General features: G+C 46.9%; 1 long non-coding RNA gene across 1 annotated transcript; it reads left to right on the top strand.

Annotated features, from left to right (window-relative positions):
- The first annotated feature begins 1417 nt into the window (after positions 1–1417).
- On the top strand, positions 1418–19586 carry LOC123034447. The gene is made up of 3 exons (XR_006416756.1): positions 1418–2006; positions 6785–16411; positions 17430–19586. It is a non-coding gene; the product is annotated as an uncharacterized LOC123034447 (long non-coding RNA).
- Positions 19587–22485: the final 2899 nt, after the last annotated feature.

The following is a 22485-nucleotide window of genomic DNA, read 5'->3' as shown; positions in this document are numbered from 1 at the left end:
AGGTTGAATATGTCAACAGGATCCTTCTAATTTCACCATACAGACAAAATCACAGCACTGGATGAGATGTCACCTAAGTGTGAAGTGGTTTCTGCATTGGGTTTTCTCACTGTCTTGAATTTCAGGTAATGGGTTTCTACTCTGCAACCACACTGCTGCATACAGAGAATTTCAAAAGGGTCTAGTTGTCATTGTCTTTCAGTTAGTAGCTGTTTTGGATTTTCCCACCACTTTTAAAGCCTTTTTTCTTACCACTGAAAATTAGTTTTAGCAGGGAAACGCAGATGGTCTGCATAATAAGTCTTGGTTGGTAACCCTCCGATTCTTGCATTGTTCTGGAAGCACTGCCAGGTCTTAAAAAGTTGGGTTAAGGAGGGGAAACCAAGAGGATACTGCTACGGCTGCTCCGTCCTGGGCCCGTGTCTGCCTTTAGGGTGTGTGTGTATCGGGCTGCAGCCTAAGAGACTGAGCTGAGGCGCGCTTCCTTGCTCTAACCTTCCAAAGGTCTCAAACTGTGCTGGGTCTACAGCCTCTGGGAAGGGCTCCACCAGGCAGAGAAGCCCCGGGAGCCCGGCGGAGCGGGAGTCCTGTGGGCCTGGGGTCAGAGGCAAGAGGCCCGGCCCGGCCCGGCCCGGCCCGGGAGGGACTTGGACAGAGTAATAGTAAAAGCGAAACTGGCTCTGCGGCGGCGGCAACGTGGTGCGAAAAGGAGAAGTTAGTTTGGGGTGGAAAAGAGGAGGAGGGGGATTCCAGCCTACCCCACGCCCTGATTGGCTGAGAGGCTCTTCCCAGGAGGGGAAGGAAGGAGGAAATTCGTTAGTCCTCTCAGCATAAAATAGCCCGAGAGAGGAGTGGCACGGAGGGGGGGCGGCCGGGCCGGGCACGGGCGGGCAGGCGGGCAGGCAGGACCTGCGAGCGGCTGCCTCAACCTGCCCGTGGCGGGCCGGCCCCTCCTTGTGCGCCTGCCTGCTGCGCCCTGCTCGGCATGCACCGCAGGGGGACGACCCGCAGCCGGCCGGGGCTTCTGACCCTTGGCGCTGCCCTCGCGGGGCCAGGCGAGGACCGTGGCCTCCTGCTGCCCCTTCCAGAGACTGGCAGGTGAGAGACTGGCTGGTGGCTCGTGGCTGGGCCTCTGGGAGTGGGAGAGGCGCACCGACTCCTCCACAGGTAGACTCGGCCAGCCTGTAGGTGGGAACCCCACCTGGTGGATTTCTGCACAGTGTTTCCTGGAGAAGCAGCAGAAGAATGTAGCAGGCTTGAAAGCACACTGGCACCGGGGAGATGCAGCTGGCGGGGGGGGGGGGGTGTTTGTGAGCCCCACAGCAGGGTGTGGTCTTGTTAAGGAAGCAGTTCATAAGAGGAAGGGAGCAAACGCAGAGGAACACAAAAGAGAAGGAAGCCAGGATCTCCACAAGGGTAGGTGCCTCCTGTGCTCCCTTTCCTTAGTACAAGCAGAGTCGAGTTTTGCCTCTACTCCCCTTTCCTTAGCGGGCTCCCTGTGTTTCTTACAGGGGAATGTTCAACAGGTGGAGCCTACCTCTTGTTTGCTGCTTTTGGGTTTGGTCCCAAGCGAAGCCCTCAAGGCTATGGAATTCCTGTAGGCTGCAAACACTTCTCCCTCCCCTAGCTTGGAGCGCAGCAGGATTCATTTCTTCTCATGAAGCTGGGCAAGCCACCATATTTCACCTCTGCTACCTATCATGAAATGGCCACAAGAGCCATTGCTTTGGTGAGACGGTGGAACAACGTGCAGAAATGTTATTTTCCTAAAGGGTAGTTACATCATCCGTGTCTCAAGGTGTTCAAAATACTTTAGCAGTGTGATCTTACTCAGTAGTTAATCCACTATATTGAATGGGCTTTTAAGTAGGCATGGGATTGCAAGCTGAAATTAACAAGAATTTGCTGGTCCCTCTGTTGCATTTGATCATTTCATTGCAGGCAAAAATCAACAGTTAAAACTTCTCCCAGTTCCTGTGGTTCCATATCAGGAAAAGCTGCTGCTAGTAAGTTTGTTTTTTTGACTTGTTTGTTTGACTCCACACCTGTTAAAGGTATGGAGCCTTCCCCATACTCCTCAGTTGGTTCTCAGTTTTATAATTTTCACTGCTGTGAATATCCCTCACCCACTGGATTAACAGAAGCTTCCGAAAAGGGATGGCTGCTCTTCTACACCATTCTTAAAGCTATAGCAGCCAGAGTGAGTCCAGCAGGAAAGGTGGAAACCATATTCAGGGCTGATGCAGACCCCGCATTGGGACGCCTCAGGTTTGGATTGCAGACTGAATGTGACTCTTTGAATCAGAATTCAGTGGTACAAACAGGACTTAAATTTAGGCTGGTTATATTTTTTGGTGTGTGTGCTTAATAGGGCCAGTTTAACACGCATCAAAATGGGTGAGGTTGTTGAGTTAAGAACAATAGCTATGAATGGGTGGGCATTGTGAGCCATGCTCAGCTTGTGTGCTTGGCACAAGAAACTTTAAAAAAAAAAGAAAAGTGGCAAGGGAAATGTGCGTGCGTTCTGCTGATATGACGTGTGCCTTTTTAATCTCTCTCTTTGCAATGCCCCACTACTTTAGGGGAGTTCAAAGAACAGTTGGAGATTGTATCGGGTGGGGACACCGTCAGAAATGGGACTCTAGCAAATGGAAAGTTCTGCCCCTGGGTGGGGATGACTGCACTCCTTTCCGGTTCTTTTGACTTCTCAACTCCATAAAGCCCAATCCTATGCATATTACTTGAAAGCAAGCCTCATGGTCTCCACTGGAACGGAGTCCCAAGCAATGTTTGTAACTTCACAGCAGCCTTTATGTCCTTAGAACTGGGTTGCTTCAGTGGCCGACGGAAGCCAGAGCTCTGATGCAATAAGAAGCAGAAGAAAAGGTTGAGTCGTGGTGTGCGCTGTACCTCTTAAATCAGAAAGGGTGTGGTTTCAGACAGCTCTGGCAGGGTAACTCTCCCAGGACCAGCCAGGATTGTCATCCAGCTGCAGCACAGTTCATGTAGCTCTGCTGAGCCCCCGCTGCAAAGGTGCTGTGCAACAAACAGCTCACAGCCCAGAGTGTTTGGCTTAGGACAGGAAGATGCAAGGCTTTCGCATGCTCTGTGTGTAGGAAGCGCTTCTGTACTTTAGATTTGAAGTCTCAGCATTGCTTTTACATTTTTAAAATCAATTTTCATTATAAAATACAGTTAAAGTTGAAATAACATACAAGAAGATAAACATAGATTTTAAATAATTCATAAAAAGCTGTGCACCCCATCCCCAAGACCATTGGATGCATGTTGAGAATTCATGCAAAAAATATTTCAAGAACTTTCCCCCTTAAAGGTTCAAATCCTTTCCCCTTTTTAACAAATATTAAATAAATACACCCCAGATCTCACTGAAATTATTATTCTTTGTATATCCTTTCCTCACTTTAATATCACAAGTTTATAATTAATAGCTATAGTCTAGATTTTTTATACAAATCACATAACTGATAATCTTATTTTATTTTCCAGTTCTTATCTATAATTAGGGTTAGTGTTTCATATCTAAAAAAATAATTTAAAACAAATTACAAGAAAAAAGTCAAGACCTGATTAAAAACTGCAGCATATACTGCTAAGTGAGAGAAGGAGGTGCTGAAGAGATAACCCTGTTATGGGCCAGGCAGACCCCCATCAGGGGAGCATTCTATAGCTGGGGGCTCCCTCACTGCTGCTTTCTGAGCCTCCCCTGAACAAGGCACTGGGAGGAGAACCTTAGACGATGCCTGTATTCCATAGATAGTTTAATTCCAAGAGAGGTGCTCTGCCATGTACTGAATCAGAGCCTCAAACATCTGGAAGTTGCTTTTTACGTACAGCTGCTGTAGGACACATGACAAGGTGACAGACTGGTAATGGCAGCGGCAATGACCCCAAAATGAAAGGGAGGCTCTGTAGGGCTCTTGCTGTTTCCAAACCGCGGTACCTTTCCTTGCGAGACCACATTGGCTCTTCATCTTTACCTGAAGGGGAGTCCGCGTGCCACTGCCCAGCGGGGTGGGCCCTCTGGTGGAGTGTGGCCCCACCCACTTCCCCGGACCCCCCTCGCCTCCCACCGCCCGTCACTTGCTTCCCAGCTTCTGTGCATTCTGCCCCCCACCTCCTCCTCCTCTTGTTCCTTAGCCAAGCACACAATGCCTACATCTGCTCTGCAGAAGGGAGGGTTACACGGAAGCTGAGTAACAATAAAAGATTTGAAATTTGACCCTGGCAAATTCTCCTCGCTGTGCTTTCAGCTTGGCTGCACCTCTAGAGCAAAACGACTGCCAGGTTTGGGTGGCAACACCAGGAAGAAGGCTGGGGGTGGGCACAGAACAGAGGCCCTACCTCTTGCCCAGGCTGTGTGCCAGGTGCCTAGAAAGTGGGGAGGGGGTGCAGGAGAAGTGGGCACCTGCTGGGAGGCTCTGGTGACAAGGGTGAGGCTTTGGGAAAGGGATGAGACCGCTGCTTGCCTGGCAGAGCTGCCAGCCACGCTCTTGGCACAAGCAAGCAAGGTCAAAACGCAGCTTTGTATGTTTCCATCCTTCCTATATCTCCACTTCAATCCCAGTCAGAATGGCATGTCGCTTTGATCTGCAAATGGCTCCCTTCTGTTATTGCATGAGTTGTTTGCAGAAAAGTGCTCTCCAGGTCCTTCTGGACACAGGTGTGTGGCACCAGCAACCACATGTGGCTTGTGCTGATTCTGTCACTGTTCCCAGGGAGGAGGAAGTGTGCCTTCATGCCATCCCATGGATGGCAACGCCACCATTAAAGAAAGAACTGTGCTGGGTTAGGCCAGGAGTCCAGCAGTCTGTTCACACGGTGGCCAACTGGCTGCCTGTGGGAAGCCCTCAGGAGCACATGGGTGTCACAGCACCTTCCCACTCAAGTTTCCCAGCAATTGCTGTACATGGAACTCCTCCTGTCTCTGGTACTGGAGGTTGCAGAGAGTCATCGGGACTAGCCCTTGATAACCACCTCCATGTCCAGTGCCCTTTTAAGTTTTATATGGAAATCCTGGCTACCCACAGTGGGCATGGTGAAGCCACACAATAGGCCTGCCGGTGTCTGTTAGTTGCAATATCCAGGGCAAATGAGTCTTCCCCTTAGTACTATTCTGAAACCAAGTTCAAAAAAATGACTAGCTTGCTTTCTTTAAAAAAGAAAACAAAAAAACAGACTATTTGTTTATTTATTACGTTCTTATACTGCTTAAGAGTCAGAGCTCTCTGGGTGGTTCACAACAGACTACAGTATTACCCATTTTTCTGACAGTCTTGTCTCCTAATGTGGTTCATGTCCAGTAAGAGAGAGAGAGGGGGGTCCTGTGATCAGGCTTACGGAAGGGAGACAGAAACCAAAAGAAGATGCACAAGGGAAGGAGAGTGGAGGGAAAAAGCAGAGGCAGGAGACCAGAATGAGGTGGCAAGCTCCAAGCAGGAAGTCATCGTACTTTGGGCTAGCGTTCCTGCAACTTCCCTTGCTAGCGCATTTGCTTGGATAGCAACTGGTGGTGGTTTGGCCCATGGATGGGAGAACCTCTGTGCTGCTCAAGCCACAGGGCATTGGACGCAAGTGCTGTACTGGCAGGAAGGGGAAGCGAGCCCTTTGTAGCTGATCCTTCCCTGGCTGATGAATGGGCCGGGTTGATGTGAGGCTATTTCTAGGAAGCAGCAGGTGCCCCCTCCAGAAAGTTGAGGCCCTCTGGCCGATGGCAAATGCTCAGGAGTCTGCTCTGCAGGCCTAGGGCTTAATGTAGCCCCCATGATTCACAGGTTATCCTTTTGTGGTACAAAAAGAAAGCAAGGGGCTGCTTTATTAAGCGTTCTTCCTTAATTGCTTGGAGGCTACCCTTATCCAATTCAAGCCACCAGCACTTCTTAAGTATTAGGGAGTATTGTTCCCCTTAGTATTTTCCCCTCCTCCCCATTTTTATCCTCTCAATGACCCTATGAGGTAGGCTAGTCTGGTTCACTCTGAGCTTCATGATGTAGCAAAGCAGGATTGGAACCCAGGATTCCCTAGTCTAACATGTCTCCTTTATTATGGTATCTTTGTTTTGGGAATTGCTATGAACTGCCTAGAGCACTTTGGGCTGTTGGGTGGTCTCAAAATAAAATGAAAAATGGTAGTAGCCATCCACCAGTGTTACCTTGGAATGTGTGGAATTAACCCACCGATGAACTGATCCTAAAAAAGATCTTGGACTGTGCAGAAATGGATAGGTTGACTTTGTCATTGAAGGAGAAAGAAGAAACTGATTTCTATCAAACTTGGGACTCTTCTTCTTATTGGCTAGAGAAACGGAACTTCGCATAGATTTAAATATACTTCGAAGTTATCATAAATGGAAAAAAAAATGTGGCGGCTGACCAGCAGGCCCGATGCTTTTGATGACTGATGTTGTTTTTAGTTTTTCTTTGTTTTTAGGACTATAAATTTTGAATAAAACTTATTATAAAAAAAGGAATGTGTGGAATTAGCTCCCGTGTGGAATTAGCTCCCTTGTGGGATGTTTAGGGTCAGTGTGTCTATTCCAGTTTAAGGGGTTCAGCATATAGTCATAAGTCACCTCTGTACACAACAAACACTGGAGACCAGATAAGGTCAGTCAAATAAGAACAACTCAGCATGTAGTGTAAGGTATCCAGTCAGTGCATATTAGCCTCTTGAACTCAGAGGACCTTTGGAAGTAATGTGCTCACAATTGCTGAGGAATTTGCCAGAAAATTTATTGACCTTGCTGGGCTTTCTCTCCTTACAGGACTTTAGCATCTCTGTGATGCAGAAGCTGTAGCTGCTCCTGGAACAATCTTCATATTTTTACTCTGCCCTCTGCGTAGCTCTTGGTTGTGGCCCTTGTCACTTGGTCATTTCCACTGTGAAACCAGCACCTTTTGCCAGCTTCAGTGCCATCCCTCCTCCAGTTACAGACCAGCTTCCACTGTGGTGTGTGAGTGGCCAACGGAATCCCAAAAGCAGCTGTTTTTCTCTTGATTCAGCTGCACTTGGATTTCGTTCTCTGCTCTCCTGCCCTTCTCTCCTGGATTTTGTTCATTTTCTCCTCTGACTTGGGGCTGGCTTGGAGCACAAGAAAAAGGCTGTGAAACTATACATAGGAAGGAACGGGATTTCCATACAAAGTGTGAAAACTCTATTCGCCACAAAAACGAGAGCTAGAAACCTGTTCTTTTTAAAATGATAGCTGATAGCTGAAATTTTCTATATGTGCCATGAGATTCTAATTAAGACAAGAATAGACTTGACTAGCTGAGTGTCTGTTCTGGGTTAATTGGTTGAAAACATTATTAAAGATAAAACGAGCAAGTATGCAGAAGAATAAGCACTGCTGAAAAAGAATCAACATGACTTCTGCTAAGCAAGTTCTTTCTCCATAACCTTTAGTTTTCTTTTGAGTGTCAGTGATCAGGCGCAAGGGACAGTCTACTGGACATTAGCTCCCTATGAGGAACAGTTGCAACAGCTGGGCTTGTTCAGCTTAGAAACAGGTGAGTAAGGAAGGACATGACAGGTGTTTAAAGTTATGCATGGTGTGGGGAAGGTGAAGAGGGAGATGTTCTTCTCCCTCTCCTAAGATATGAGAACCTGGGGGCAGCCCATGGAGCCAAATGGTGAGAGATTTAGGACAGAGAAAAATACTTTTCACACAACATATAGTTAAACTATGGAATTCACTGCTACAGGAAGTAGTGTTGGTCACCAAATTGGATGGCTTTAAAAGGGATTGCACAAATTCCTGGTGGAGCAGGCGGTCGTTGACTAGCGATGTGCCGCTTCCATTATCGGAGGCTTTGTGCTTGTGTACACTGGTTGCTGGGGAGCTTGGGCAGGCAGCACTTGTCTACCCATCCTGCTTGGGGGATCCTGCAGACTGGTTTGCTGTCCTGTGGATGGAAGGCCAGACTGGATGGATCATTGTTCTGATCCAGTATGGCTTTGCTAGTGTTACGATGCACAGTGGGGAGAAGCCCAACTTCACATTTAAGTTTCTGAAATCTTAGCACTGTTTGAGTAAGAAAGGGATCTTGGGGTTGTGGTGAACAGCATGAGGAAAATGTCAGTCCAGAAGGCAACTGCTTAGGAAGGAACTGAAAATGAAGCTGCTAAGATCATACTCCCTTTATAGAAAGCTGTGGTGTGACCATACTTAGAATATTGTGTATAGTTCTGATCTGCACACTTCAAAAAGGATATTGTAGGCATGGAAAAAGCAAAGAGGGGCAACTAAAATGATCAAGGGGCTGAGGAACTCTTACAGCAGCTGGGATTGTTTAGCTTAGAAAACAGAAGATTAAGGAGAGACATAAGGAGAGAGAGTTATGCGCAGTGTGGAGAAATTGGAGAGGGAGACATTTTTCTCTCGGATACTACTAGAATCCAGGGTCATCCCATGAAGCGGACTGGAGAATCCATGAGAGATGAAGGCAGGTCCCTTATACAGTGCACAATCAAACTGTGGAGTTTGCTGCCAGAAGAAGTAGAGATAGCCACCAATTTGGATGGCTTTACAGGGGGATTGGAGAAATTTGGGGAGGAGAGGGCTATCACTCCTGAGCGGTGTTGGGTTTCTGATGTTGAAGGTGTGTGTCTGTGTGTACCTGCTGCTGGGGAACATGGGCAGGAAAGTGCTGTTGCAACTCCTGTCCTGCTTGTAGGGTTCCTAGAGACAGCTGCTTGGCCACAGTGTGAACAGAATGCTGAACCAGATGGGCCTTTGCTCTGAGCCAGCCTGTGTTTTTATGTCTGCTTCGCAAAGTGGTGGTGGTGGTGATGAGGGTTCCTAAAATGACTAATTATGTAGGCCAAGTTAAAACAGAATAGCTGGGTAGTAAACATGAAACAAAAGGGAGCATAAATATCAATGGTTTAGAAATCAGCCAAGTAGTGATCTGAGAAATAGCCTGAAAAATGGGGTTTGGGTCAGGTTCTTTATGTGTTGCTATAATAAACATGAATTCAGTACCAAGGTTTGTTATGATGGCTGCTACCATGTATGGCTTTTAAAAAATTAAATGAATTAATGGAGAACTGATCTGTCCGTGGCTCTTCATGAGAGTGGTTAAGAAAGGAACCTTGTGTTTTGGATCGGAAATTCTCTGTTCACCAGAATAACATGGGGAGATGGCTATCTCTGCTATGCTTTCTGTCTTGTGAGTTTCCAGAGAGTATCTTACTGGTCTGTTGTTGGAGACCGAGTGCTGTACTACATAGATATTCGGCATAGTCTGGGAAACTAATATTCACATTACTGAGGTACCCATCAGAGGGGCTGTTCTTGATGTATTGTAGAGAGCGGGAGAGCAGTCTTGACCCTTGAAGGAGACTGGGCTTTAGGGAGGAAACAAAGTGCTTATGTGAGCAGGCGCAGGGCAGGACAACTGGAACAGTGTTGGTAGTTCAGGACTGGGAGAACCACTTTGGGTTTTGTCATGCTCCTTCTGCCTTCTAAAGATAGGGGCTCATTTCCTGGGCAGAAACCACCAGAGCTGGGGCTGCAGATGCTGCAGTTGACAAGGACTTCCAGTCACAAAACGGATAAGGCCATCTGTAAGCTGCGCAGGAAGGCCCCAATCACGCAAAATGTACATTAACTTCCTCTTCTGAGGACAGCAGAGGCGAGATGGGGCTCAGCAGGAAGAGATTTAGTGCCCATGAGCATTGACTGCACTATGGGCCCCGAGAACACATCTCCGCCTGTGTTGAAACTGCTGGGGTGGAGGGAGGCAATTAGGCTGAGTCCAGATTTAAGCGAGATCAACTGTGCTGTTGAAAGTAGACTTTCCTGTCCCTCCAGCCCCTGAAAATACTTTACAGTCAGGAGGTCTATCAAACGGGTGAGTTGAGATGTGCTGTGGGGAGGGGGGTCTTTTGTGAACAGATCCTCCTTCGCCCTTCCCTCCCTCATGCAGAAAGCATGCCTTGGATCCAACTCCAGCAGATCTGGAGTGTGGTTCCCATTATCTCCTGGCTGGGACTAATGGAAATTGTGGTCTAAAAGGACAGGATGCAGGTTGCTGTCTTAAAACGATGCGTATTCAGCATGGCAGGGTGCTGGGTAAAGTGTAAGAATGTGCAGAGCTGGTGTTTGCCAGGAGTTCTGGCCCAGGTGTGTCCACTGCATCTCTCCAGTCCCCAAATCCGGTACTGCTAGCCCAGGCGGGCAACATTATTTCCCCTTCTCCACATTTTTAAAAAGGGCACGTGGAGGAGCATGATTGGAAGATGCCTGAGGCGGGGCAGCGCTTTCTGTGGTGCTTGTTTTTCTGTACAAAATTGCCTCTCCAGGCGGCTTTCGCTCCGGTAAGGGCAAAGAGATGGGTGCACATATTTTCCTTCACAAAGGGAAATGCAGCTGCTTTGCAGTGGGAAAGTAGCCTGCAGGGAATGAGATTCCCCACCACCACACGTTTCCGTTCTTAGAGGGATGTTACATGCATCTGCCTCTAACCTCTGGTTTGGCAAGGTTACCAGTGGCATCTCCTCTTCAAATTGTATGTACAGTACCGGCACCTGTGAGGATTGGTAGATGCCTGATAAATGGAGTTTATGGTTGCTTGAGACTTACTATTAAAAATAGGCATATACCCCATACTATACCATACCATAAACTCTGTATTGACTTGATATTAATATTGAAATACAGTAATTAAAAGCAAATCAAGACAAAAATAAAGACAACCTACTGCCTTCTGAGACTGTGCTTTAATGTAGATCGTTGAGGAATGGACATTAAATTCCCCTAAGCTCACCTTTCTCAAGCCTCTTGCATATTCCATCTTCTGCTTGAGGGTAAGCACTGTGCATTTAAGCTTACTTGGGGTTGGGTGAGAACGCAATATTTGAATAACAATAGATTCCACCGAGTATGTTTACACGTGGTGAATTGGTGGGTGGGAGATAAACATGTGGACATACTCATGGCATGGTGTGCTGGCATGGTGCCCCAAGCTTAAACTTACATTTCCGCTGGTAATTGATTTTATTTTAATGTTTATTTAAAGTATTTTTTCTTTGATTTTTTTTTTTTTTTGCCGGTTGCTTGAGAGTGCCAGTTGTTTGAGTTCCGGTTAACTGAGAGTCTATTGTATTTGCTGTATTGAAAAACAGAGGGTGGAAGCAATGTATCCAACGGCAAATAAATGTGTGAAATGCCACAGTCATAGAGTTTGGTACTTTTATTAGGTCAATGCAAAGATCACCAAAAATGTGCATACTTTCAAAATCTCCAAATCTCACCAGAAACACAGGTTAGAAGGGGAGTTGGCTGGTTGTTAGAATGTCTTAAGATGACCTGTAACTGCAAGGTTCTGCCATGGTCTCAGATTCCCAGGAGTGTTCAGACTTGACCATGCAATTCTGCACGCTACAACTGGGGTCATTCCCCAGCAATTCCACCCCTGCTTCTTGTAATATCTTGCCTGAGGAGGAGATCTGGAGTTCTTGAAAGCTTTCACATGTATTGTTGAGTTGGCCTCATAAAATTATTGATTTTGGAGTGTCTGTCACAGGCAACAGGGCTGCCTCTGCTGGTTGCAAAACGGTGTGACGTGGCTGCTAAGTGCTGTATCTTAAGTGAACTTAAGTGTTCTCTCTCATGTTCTACAGCAGTGGGGTAGCCTTGGGACAGCTGCTGCTCCCAGCACCATTGTTAGGGAAGGAGCTCCGATATCACTGACCGCTGTAGTCAAGGATTTGTTGTTGCCCAAAACACCAACACTTCCTTTTCATACTTCCTCTCTCTGGCTTACAGCATAGATGATTCCTGGGAATAGGTCTTAAGAGAGTCACTGAGAAAAGCCAAATACTGGTTAAAGAAATTAAAACCCAGTGCCCCATATTATATTCACCACCAGCAGCAATTTATTGCTGACTGCATCTTGATGCCTCTGGACTCTTTAGGGATGCCAGGTCTGCAGAACCGGCTCTAAGAGTGAACTCAGGTGGTGAGTACTTGCAAAAAGGCTGCGCTGGGAAACCAGGGAGCTGTTAACCTGCTTCAAGGAACCCTCAGGTTTTCAGATGTGCAAAACACCTGCTAAAAATAAGGGCCCTCACCCCCAACAAACACAAACTGCTCATTGGGGGCTGAGCATGTGGATAGCTGGTCGGAAAAGAGAAATGGAAAAGTGGCCCGGCCAGATGAGGCTCCTACTCAGATGTGGGGATATTTTGTTGCAGGTTCCACTTATTCGAACATACTGTGGTAGAGAAGGGTTGAGAACAACTTTCATGGTATAGCACCCCTTCCTTGATCATCTCCAAAATAATTGCAGCTGGGCAGGATCACTTGTTTTTTGAAGTGACCTGAGGTCGTATGCCCAACATTTGGCACTCGCCTGAGTGACTGGCACCACCCTGCCACCAGTTGCACTTTTGACCAGTGAGAGGCAGTGAGCTCTCCTTGTTCAGTGTATTTCTGTCCGGAAGCTGCCTGAACCCACATACGGCAGAGTGGAGGAGCTGCCTTTTAGTGGAAGATCACCTAGCTTGGTCCTGCTGAACAATCCACTGAGCCAGGGTGTGTGTGTGTGTGTGTGTGTGTGTGTGTCTTTCTCAGCCCCTGCACTGTGGGTGTTCTAAAAAGGATGGTGCCATGCAAGCAGGGGATCTTCCTGAATGGGTGACAGGCTGGACGTAGTCAAGTTGCGGAAGACATTCCTTGCAGTGGATCCGGGGTGATTTTAAGGGAGTACCCTTATGCTGAACATGCTTCCTTAAGACATTATTTTCTTTTCTGTGGAATGGAGACTAGTCACAAAATCCTGTGCGCAACAGAAATGAAGAGGCAAGGTGCACAAACGCACGCAGGGAGCATTGGTACCTAAAGGCTCACCTGCCCAGGGAGGCTCCGGGAACGAGATTGCTTTGGAATGACACGATCACTCCCGCTGAGCGAGCAGACACACGGCCACGGGGATGTCGTGTCTGTCCAAAGCCCTTTCAAAGATCCTGATGGGTCATGAAATGCAACTGAAGGGCAACTATTGGATTATGACCAGCCTGTTTTAATTAATGCATATAATGCCTTGGACTAAGCTGGCAATGCCAGTCATGTCCCTGTTCTCAGCGTAATCTCTTTCATTTTGTGGTCTGTCCCAGCACAGAGTAACTGTGGAAGAGATCATGAAACCCCAAGGGTGGATGCTTCCTAGAAAATTAATTTTAAGACCCTAAGGAAAAAGTGAATGCTTGTGTTTCTGTTACATTGAACCTGCTCTAAGCAGCTTGAAGGCCGTTTTGTGTCTTCATCTGTGATGCCTCGTAGGAAGTATATTTGTGAGATGCTATATGAACAGTAACAGTGTGAGAGAAAAGAAAAAGCCAAATGAATGTCATGTTATTGTAGCGATGATACCTCTAAGCATTATTTGTATTGTGCAATTGCACTGTTTCATTTATAGAATTTTACAGGAGGTCTGAGTAAATCCCTCTTCAAAACCCTTCTGTGTTTTTCCAACATGTCTGACTTTTTTTAACCTGGAAAAAATAAATTGAAGAAAAGACAGAATAGCTGGACAATGCCATTGGGAGTGTTAAGAATCCTCCGTCTGGAAGCATCCTCAGCCAAGATCTTTTATCAATATTTAATTAGCATGTTAAAATGATAAACACATTAAATTAAAAAGCAACATACTTAACACAAATATGCATAAAATATTCATACACGTGTCCAAGATTTTTCCTTGTTGGCTGGGCTTACAGGCCAGAAAGGAAATGACTGTGTAATCTTTATTTTTGTTTGCTAATAAAAACTATATTTCTTAAAAGTAAAGAATTGGTTCCCAGAAGTTGAGTTGGTGTGGGTGGGTAAAACCCACCTCCTCAAATGATCTATGGATCCTCCATGTTGCCTGAATCACATGGGGAAACTTGTAAATCAGCTGTCCTTGCCAATCTAGTGTCCTTTGTGCGTGTTGGACTGCAACTCTTCCTGGCAAATTCCTAGCCAGGAAGACCCTTTTGCTCTGATGATAGCAGGGATGGGGCCGTGTCACAAGCAACATGTGCTTTCCTTCTCAGTGGTGTGTCTCCTCTCCCTATTGCTTTGAGGCCCTCTGGACCCAACCCCCAAGAAAAGAGTGAGAAACTATGAAATGGTCCCACAAAGACGAATACGCATCTCTCTTGGTTGGTTGCTCCCAGGGTAGCCATGTTTGGCGCCGTGTTGGCAGGGTTGAGCAGATCCTCCCTGCTGCAGCATAAAATGTGCTGGGCCAGCCCTGCCATTAGGCAGAGTGAGGGGGCTGCCTCTGAGGGCAGATGTTAGGGGTGAGGTGGAAAGGGGCCGCAAGAAATGGCAAGGGGTGGGTGCCCCATGGACTGCCCTGTACCCCCAAGCTAGCTGGCTGCCCTCTGGGGCAGTTGAAGATGTTGCCCTATCACCAACATCTTGCTCTCTTGTCCCTTGCCTCAGGTGGGCCCTCGAAGTCCAGTGACTTAGGTGTCCTCTGTCACAGGTCAGTGTCTCCTTGCTGGTGGGAGTCCAGCTGGAGATAAATAGCCAAATCCTTTGCCTGTTTATTCAGAAGGAAATACACCCTGCTATGGTTGCTGCTTGCACAGGACTCTGACATAAATAGGCCTTGGCTCTCAACCCTCAACAATATAATCCAGTGCCCATGCTACTTGGTAATTATACCCCAGGGGAATAATTTTACAATCTAACCTATTTCAACAATCTAACATGAGACTAAGCCCTTCAAATTACAAAAGGTGAGAACATGAGCAGCTTTTCTGTCTACACCAGGTCCCAGGTGGCATTCGCACAATAGGCCAGGCCTGTGTGCTGCTGGTGTCATTTTCCCAGCTATCATTTCCCCCCAAGGTTGGGTGCGAGTAGCTGAGTAGCTCATTTCTCTGGGTGTGCCAGGAAGGGCGAAGGCAACCCAAGGGCTCTCCTGCTACTGCTGACAGTCAGTAGTTGGTCTGGCGTGAGCAAGAATTCTCAGATCACCTCTTGGCTGTGGGTGGTGCAGTGAGTGCTGGTCCCTTTTGCCCCCAGCTTCTGTCCCCTCGTTTATCACTCCTTGAAGAAGGGGAAGCAAACGCCTGAGAGGATGCAAAGTGCATGCTCTGTGCTAGATGAAACCAAGAGCGTAACACCACCAAGAAAAGCTGAAATCTCTGACCTGTGTCAATTCTGTAGATTCATTTGTGCGGCGTGGTTCCCGAGTTGGAATGTAGTTTGCTTCTGCTAATTCCAGGAAGGAGAAATTCATAGGACAGAGATCCTCTCCCTAAACTCAGGAAAACCTACAGAATTTCCTCTCCGTTTGGAAATGATCTTTTCCTTAGCATTGCCCACAAACTTTAAAGACTATCACTGTGTATCTAGAGATTAAACATGAAATAAAATGAATGAATTTAAGCTGACATTCTTGAGAGGCTACATTTGGTAGTGTTCAAATGCTTGGATGGAACTGTGCATGTACTTTATGTCTCCTCTGTTTCCCCAAAATGGGCCTTATGGTTTATAAAATCCAGATGAAAAACCATCTAAAGGATAGGGGTACAAGCAGTACCTTTTGAAAGATGAATAGAATTTTCAGGTACATTTTTCATAGAAATAGCCTATGCTTAAATACCTCCAGCAAAGGAGAACCCACCAGCTCCCAGGTCAATCTATTCCTCTCTCAAACAGTTCATATAATTAGGAAGATTGTCCTAATATTTAGCTGAATTCAGCTTCTCCTCAATTTCCACCCATTGTTTCCAATCCCACTCTCCAGTGAGAGCTAATTGTTACAGGGCAGCATCAGGCATGGTACTAGAGAATTTGTACATATTTACAGTGAGTTTGTATATAATATTAAAGGAGGTGGCACTAAATAAATGTTAAAAGTACTGCAAAGGGGAGGAAGCAGCTAACCAGGCAGGGCAAGTAAGGAGGTGTCACAAACAGGGCACACCACAGGCAGGCCAAAGAACCATTTGTGAGCTTGAAGGAACCTGATTAGCTTTTGTAAGAGCCGCTTGGGGCAGAGAGGGAAAGAAAAGGAAAAAGAAGGTTGATAAAGGGAGAGGAGGAAGTGGTGAGTGAAGAAGACCCCCTATGTGAGGTCTGGCAGGTAGCGATCAATCACGCAGCCCCTGTGAGGGGATTGGACATAGATAAGCGCCTGCACAAGGCCAGGCATGCAGCGGGCATGCAGACCCCGCGGGGGCATCGGGTGAAGGGTCATGCAGACCCTGCGAGGGGCTTGGGTGAAAGAACAACGGGGTGAGAGGCCTCAAGCGCGCTCCAACACTCCTTCGGTTGAGAGGCCTCGGCCGGGCTGGCTGCGGCAGACACCGGTCAGTTCGAGCCCAATGCCTTTGGAGATTCGCTGAGGGACTTCTGGTTATGGTTCAGTCTTCTGGATACTCTGGCGTGAGTATATTTGGTTCTGGGAAATGTGGGGCGGGTTGTGTGTATGTCTCGGGGAATACAAGAGAAGTCCACACGGACGAGTGAGTACGTGGTTCTGTCTCCCCGCGAGGGGAATGGCCAGAATGGTTTCCAGCAAAAGTATGTGTGTGTCTGCAGAACATGAGAATATTTTCTGTATCTGGGGAATATCGGGTTCAGGTTTGGGACAGCCGTTCGAACGGGGAGCGACAGGCCGGCCCTGACTCTATGCTCACCGAGAGAGGTTTGTTTGAGCGGATAGAGGCAAGAAACCCCTGAGGCTGTCCCTATGGGTAACCAGAATAGTTTGTTAGGGAAAAATCCCCCATATACCCCCCTCCAATGTGCTTTGGATAATTTCAAGCAGTTGGCGCCATCTGGTGAAAAATTGAAAAAGCGCCAACTCATGAGCTTATTTATTTATTTATTTATTTATTTATTATCTATTTATTAAAACATTTCTATCCCGCCCCATTCAATGAAGCCTCGGGGCGGCTCACAACATAAAGTGTAAAGTCTATGTCCTTTTTTTGAGTCTTTTTAGCACAGTCTCAAGAAGAAAATGTTTGGGTTGCTGAAATCAATCCAACCAATGCAAAAATGCACACAAAAGAAATCCTTTGTTGAACTGGTGTTGCACAAACCTGTGTTTGGTAGTTTGGCCCACTTACTTTCTTGGGCCACTCCAGCCCTGGTGGCTGCCAGAAGGGACCCTTGATGAACGAATTAACTACCTGGCAGATTATATTCATCTTAACCACAAAGACCCGGAATGGCCATACATGATTATTTTCCTAAACCTGAGTGATCAGCCTGGTCTTTGTGCCCGGAAGAACCTTCCGCCCGGCACTTCCGGCCTTTCTCTTGCAAATCCTTTGGCGCTCTCGCGCCAGCCCAGGGGCCTCCCCTCGGCTCCTCTATCCAGTGCTCCCAACCCCTCCTCTAAGGCAAGTTCTTCCAAGGGCCCTGACCACTTTTGTCCTAACCTTTTGTCCCCAAGAAAATCCAAGAAGTAGAGGAGGATGACTGGAGGACGATGCATGTCCCAGTGCAATTTCCGGAGACGAGGACACGCATTTGGATTACTGCTACGTGGGAGTCGGACAGTTCCTGAACGTTGAGGCCCCCATGGGTGTGTGGCAGACAACTCGATTGTTTTGTGTACAGGTTTGGTAGGTAGTATTCCCATGATGACACGTCCCGGATGTTCCTTTACAAGGATAGGCACTATGATAAACAAGAGTCTGGGTGATCTTATTCCCATCTGTAGTGATGCTCAAGCAGGGTGAGTAGTCGCTCCTTTCCATGGATGTTATCGCTCATTTTGCTCGTGGCTGGGAGGCTTTCAAGAATCGGCACCTTCCTGACCACCCCCGGGGGAGGCTCTGAAGGGTGTGGGGCTGCCCATGGGGGTTCTCTGGCCGGAGGACTGGAGGCCCACATGAGAGTGGGATTGGTCCGGGGGGGGCAGCCAGTTGGGGGACGGCAGTCAATCCTTGAATGACAGCATACACTAGGTGCCAGCATACTTCCAGGGAAGTAAGGGCACGGCCAGTGCGTTGCTGGTGGAGCTGGTGTTCAAAGTGATTACGCCTTTGGGGGGCCCATGGCCACTCCCCTGCCCTTACGATTGTTTCTTCTCAACACCACCTATAAGGATTTACTGACAGCATCTGGGAACAATTGCCCTGGTAAGTACCCATGTTGAATGCAAAGGCCACCAGGTTGACGATTTTTCCCTGCCTAAATTACCGCTTACAATACGGCATCCATGCCCCATGGTTCATAATACACAACACTGCTCCAGCTAGAACTTTTTCCAAAATAACCGACAATAGCAATACCATCAGAAACAAAATACCCATCCTTCCACCTCCCTGCTCAGTCAGCCAGACAAGGAATAGTGAGTGAAGAAGATCCCCTGGGCAAGGTCTGGCAGGTAGCGATCCATCACGCAGCCCCTGTGAGGGGATTGGACGTAGATAAGCGCCTGCACGAGGCCAGGCATGCAGTGGACATGCAGACCCGCGGGGGGATCGGGTGAAGGAACAATGGGGTGAGACTGAATGGAAGAAAGCAACGTATAAGGAGGGTCAGTGGGAGGACCGAGTGTGTGTCGCTTCCTGCCTGCATGTACGGAGCTGACATCCAGTCCAGCTGAATAAAGAAACTGAACGAATCTCCGCCTGACTGAACCTCACTGACGCTTGGTTTGGTGGGTCTGTGGTCACCTGGCTAGCGGGGACACCTACAAGCTGTTCCTGCCTTATCTCAAAGGAGATGACCTTCTGGAGCTCGCAGACCAACTTTTGGATAGCTTGGTTCTGTCTTCCTCAGCCCAGACCCCTCCAGACAAGAATGTGTTGCAGCTCCCAGCATTCTCATCCTTTGGATATGCTGGCTAGAAATGTTGGGAACTGCAGTCTAATATAGCCTGGCAGCACCAAGTTGCTAACTCAGAGATGGATGTCAAAGTGGAAGATGTCAGTCAACACAGCTTTTGAAGCAATTTAATCTCTTCCCTGGCAAGTGGCAATATGTTAATCAGGGCCTGGTAAAGAAATGGCTGTAGCTTCATTCCTTGGGAAACAGATATATTTACAGTTGATTAGGAATGATTTACATATTACACTTTACATATCATTGGGTTTCGTGTTGTCAAAATAAGCTCTCTTGTCCACTATGCTTGTATTCTTCATATAGTGGCATGTGGACCAGAAGCAATCTCCTTTAGGACGGGGCTTGTTTGTTGCTGGGTTTGGAGGATCATTTTAAGTAAGTAAATAAATACATATTCCCTGTGAAAATTAATTTTGCATGCAAGGTTAAAAAGAAGCAAAGCAAAGGGAAGTCCCACGTAGCCAGAACAACGCAGGAGTGAAAGAGGGAGAAAGATGGCTGTTTAGATCACGGAGGGCCTTCTGTGGTATAATCTAATCTTCCTTCCCCTGTGTGGTTGATAAACTGTAACTGGGGAAGAAAAAGTAGCTGTGATCTGCATCTCCTTCCTTTTCAAGACAAAGTTGAAAGTGATGTGGAGCATAATAGACCAAGTAATCTCTGCTACATTTGTGAGCAGGGTTCCTTCTTTGAAAAGTCAGAAACCTCAGACTGTTTTCCTTGCAAAACTTACTTTATTGCTCCCAAGTACAAATCAACCAAAATGGATCTCTGAGCATGCACAGAGTGGTTTGTTGAACCCAATGCAGTGCTTACCTCCAGGAATTCTCCTTATGAACATGCCTTGGCCCAATCCCCTTGGGATGGACTTTCTGCAAGCAAGCACATGCAGGGCAGACTAATATTTTGCTTTGCTACCCAACTGCTGTTAAAGCCTTTCCACAGGACAGCTGTATTTCATACTCTTCATGGCAGCTTCTTCCCTTTCACAGCAATCCCAAACTCTGTGTATACATGAAAACATTTACACGTGTGTCCTGAGCACGTGCAAACGCACATGCATGCATGTGGATGTGTGCATAAACTAGAAGAGAGGGGTGTGGGGAGCATGTGAGCCCCAGGTCCCTGGAACACATTCTCTGACTGTTCGTTACATCAGGATTATGGATGTGGTATCCCTTCGTGTTTGCCCATCTGTAGCTCTGCCTCTGCAGCACACCTTTCTATGCGGGTTAGGGTTTATATTTACGGTAGGTGGGGCTACCTTGCTCTGGCCACTATGAGTTTCCGGCTACACAATGGTTCACTGCACAATGTGGGTGGACCTTCTTGCTTAACGTGTCTCTGTCTCCATAGGGCAGAGGTGGGAAACTAGTCAGGCTGACAAAAACAGTGGAAGAGTTTGCACTTGATTTTTTTCTGTAGCTGTTGAGACAGGCAGAGGCTCTTCTGACCCAGGCTGTACTACCAAGCAGCCTAACAATGACCTGGCCAAGCAGCCATAATCTTTATAACACAATGCAGGTTTTGATACCAGGAGTGCCAAAGAAAAAATGTTATTAAAATATAATTTATGTGTTTGCATTTCTCATGGGTAGATACGGGGAGAAGCCTTTACATGTTTCACTTCTGCTTCTGGTTTGTTTCAAACGGTTTCCATTGTTTGTGCTTCCTGTGCTATGAATCAAAAGGCAACAGCCTGTAGCATTTGACTGAGTTTCAGTGGGAAAGTCCCACAACAAACACACCATCACTGATTTGGGGATGTTAACAGGGTTATAAAGAACATAAGAAAAGCCCTGCTGGATCAGACCAAAGGTCTGTCTGGTCCAGCACGCTGTACACACAATGGCAAGCCAGCTGCACACAGGATCCCTCAGGCAGGATGGGTGCAAGGCCTCCACCTGCCCAAACTCCTCCGCATGCCACCTCTGGTAAAGGAGGAAGCACATAGCCAGCAAGGCTAGTAGCCACTGATAGCCTCCTCCCTCATGAATCTGCCCAATCCATGTTGAAAGCCATCCAGATTGGTGGCCACCACCACTTCCCACGGCAGCAAATCCCATAGTTTAGCTATACATTGTGGAGAGAAGTACTTCTTTTTAACTATCTGAAACCTTCTACCACTCAGGTTCATGGAATGACTCCTGGTTTGAGTGTATGTGAAAAGGAGAAAAAATTCTCCCTCTCCACTTTGTTTTCATTTTTAATTTTTTTTAACAACAGTAAAGCTTGAGGTAGTGAGGGAGAGAGAAAATAATAAGAGAAACATCAAGGATCTCAAACAAATACTACACAGAACATCAAGTACAAAAAGAAAAAAATTGCTATAGGTCAGTAATCATTATCCTCTCTACTCAATCACATTTTTAAAAATAGAACTTAGGGTTCCTTGGAAGGAAAATGAGGTGTTATAAATAAAGTGCTCTGTAGTCCACAAAAACATGCCATAAATTGTTTCTTGTATCCAAAGATAGGGCACAATCTTATGCATGTTTTATCTTTACAATTCTGTATTACAGGTTAGTTAATAACCTGTGTATAAAATGGACAGGAGGACTATGTTAGCATTGTTGTTGTTAGTCGTGAAGTCGTGTCCGACCCAATGCGACCCCATGGACAACTCCTCCAGGCCTTCCTGTCCTCCACCATCCCCCGGAGTCCACCTAAGCTCACACCGACTGCTTCAGTGACTCCAGCCACCTCATCCTCTGCTGTCCCCTTCTTCTTTTGCCATCTATTGTTCCCAGCATTAGGCTCTTCTCCAGAAAGTCCTTCCTTCTCATTAGGTGGCCAAAGTATTTGAGTTTCATCTTCAGTATCTGGCCTTCTAAAGAGCAGTCAGGGTTGATCTCCTCTAGGACTAACCAGTTTGATCGCCTTGCAATCCAAGGGACTCTCTGGAGTCTCCTCCAGCACCACAATTCAAAGGCCTCAATCCTTTGGTGCTCAGTCTTCCTTACGGTCCAGCTTTCACAGCCATACATTGCGACTGGGAAAACCATAGCCTTGACTATACGCACTTTTGTTGGCAGGGTGATGTCTCTGCGTTTTAGTATGCTGTCTAGTTTTGCCATCGCTTTCCTCCCCAGGAGCAAGCGTCTTTTAATTTCTTGGCTGCAGTCTATGGTGATCTTGGAGCCCAGGAAAATAAAATCCGTCACTACCTCCATTTCTTCCCCATCAATTTGCCAGGAAGTGAGAGGACCGGGTGCCATGATCTTAGTTTTCTTAATGTTGAGTTTCAAGCCAACTTTTACACTCTCCTCCTTCACCCGCATCAAGAGACTCTTTAGATCACTTTCTGCCATTAGACTGGTATTATCTGCATAGCTGAGGTTGTTGATATTTCTCCAGCAATCTTAATTCCAACTGGTGATTCATCTAGCCCCACCTTTCTCATGATGTGCTCTGCATATAAGTTAAATAGTCAGGGCGATAGTATACAGCCTTGCTGAACTCCTTTCTCAATTTTGAACCAATCAGTGGTTCCATGTCCAGTTCTCACTGTTGCTTCTTGACCCGCATATAGGTTTCTCAAGAGACGAATAAGATGGTCTGGTACTCCCAACGCTTTAAGAACTTGCCACAATTTGTTGTGATCCACACAATCAAAGGCTTTAGCATAGTCAATGAAGCAGAAGTAGGTGTTTTTC

Source organism: Varanus komodoensis, unplaced genomic scaffold (assembly GCF_004798865.1).
Source record: "Varanus komodoensis strain SLA01 unplaced genomic scaffold, ASM479886v1 scaffold6_4, whole genome shotgun sequence".
Classification (NCBI taxonomy): domain Eukaryota; kingdom Metazoa; phylum Chordata; class Lepidosauria; order Squamata; family Varanidae; genus Varanus; species Varanus komodoensis.
The sequence above is the reverse complement of the archived record's forward strand: the minus strand, read 5'-3'. Positions and strand labels throughout refer to the sequence as shown.